The following is a 1,129-nucleotide window of genomic DNA, read 5'->3' as shown; positions in this document are numbered from 1 at the left end:
GCACGCTGCTGGAGAGAGCATGGGAAGCATCCACCCAAAGCACAGCCATGCCCGCTCTCTCTCCAACTCCAAAACAATTCCCAGCTTTCCATCCCGCTTCCAGCTGAATTGGGAGGTTCCTTTCTGCCGCTGCGGGTTGAACCGGTGCTGTTCCTAAAACCTTTTCCCTGCAAAAGCTTCCAGACCTAGAGAGGGAAGAGCACTCGTCCACCTGCAGCCCCAGGGCCAAGCAGGCACCTCTGAGCGGGACGCTCCAGCCCAGCCGGCAGCAGGGAGCCCCCGGGCTCTGGCGTCAGCCCACGGCTGCAGGCACGCTCTGCCCGCTTTGCTCCGCAGCCCGGGGACCAGCGCCCGGAGCCCATCCCAGCCTGGGGGGGCAGCGCCCAGAGCCCATCCCAGCCTGGGGGGGCAGCGCCCAGAGCCCATCCCAGCCTGGGGGGGCAGCGCCCAGAGCCCATCCCAGCCTGGGGGGGCAGCGCCCAGAGCCCATCCCAGCCTGGGGGGGCAGCGCCCAGAGCCCATCCCAGCCTGGGGGGGCAGCGCCCAGAGCCCATCCCAGCCCGGGGGGCAGCGCCCGGAGCCCATCCCAGCCGCCTGCCAAACCAGCGAAGGAGAGGTGCGGGACACGCTGCCCAAAGCTGGAAGGCGGGCAGTGGGGGAGAGAGGCTGAGGGGCAAGAGGCGCTTTAGCATCAGCCCTGCACGGCGGCAGCTCTCTGCCTGCAGGCTGGGATCCCACGCGGGCAGCAGAGCGCTGCCTGCTGCTGCTCCAGTCTGTAGGCTCCCACCCCACTGCTGGGCTCCAGCTGTGAAGCGAGGGACTGGGACCCACACAGCGAGGGACCGGGACCTGCACAGCGAGGGACCGGGACCCGCACAAAAGGCAGCGAAGGCCGAGAGCGTCAGCAGGGCAGCCCGAGGGCTCCGCTGCTTGCTCTCCCTTGGCTATGGCTCTCTTCATCCAAGCTTTTCATTTCTGCCCTTGAAATTATCTTGTCAAGAGAGCCTTGGAAACATGCAGCACCATTTGCTCTGCACGTTAGTGGGGAATATTTGTTTTTGTTCACTGACTGTGGTGTCAAGACTCAGGGAAGTAACTCTGGGAGCAGAAGGGATGCAGCTGGGAAAGA

Source organism: Egretta garzetta, unplaced genomic scaffold, assembly GCF_000687185.1.
Source record: "Egretta garzetta isolate BGI_Z169 unplaced genomic scaffold, ASM68718v1 scaffold347, whole genome shotgun sequence".
Classification (NCBI taxonomy): Eukaryota; Metazoa; Chordata; class Aves; order Pelecaniformes; family Ardeidae; genus Egretta; species Egretta garzetta.
Note: the sequence above shows the minus strand (reverse complement) of the source record.